Source organism: Nanorana parkeri, unplaced genomic scaffold (genome assembly GCF_000935625.1).
Source record: "Nanorana parkeri isolate BGI_ZX_2015 unplaced genomic scaffold, ASM93562v1 scaffold3667, whole genome shotgun sequence".
In the NCBI taxonomy this organism is placed as follows: Eukaryota; Metazoa; Chordata; class Amphibia; order Anura; family Dicroglossidae; genus Nanorana; species Nanorana parkeri.
The window spans coordinates 1-423 of NW_017309935.1; positions in this window are offsets into that span (position 1 = coordinate 1).

The window sequence follows — 423 nt, forward strand, 5'->3', positions numbered from 1 at the left end:
TCAGGGACAACGCTCTGTCCTTGTTCAGTGACTTCCTGTTATAGGGTGACAACGCTCTGTCCCCATCACCCAGTTGTTCTCCTGTGTTGTCACACGGGCTTCTGATGGAGACTACAATTCTCATTGCACATTACACAGACCCGGAGCGTGTTGTCACCATCGTAAAGCCAGTCCGGAGCAATGATGTGAAGACAAACCTGGAGGGAGTGTACACAGGAAGTGGCTGAGGGGAGGGATCACTTGGCGCGGTGGGCCGGGGAGGAATAAGACTACAATTCTCATTGCACATTACACAGACCCGGAGCGTGTTGTCACCATCGTAAAGCCAGTCCGGAGCAATGATGTGAAGACAAACCTGGAGGGAGTGTACACAGGAAGTGGCTGAGGGGAGGGATCACTTGGCGCGGTGGGCCGGGGAGGAAT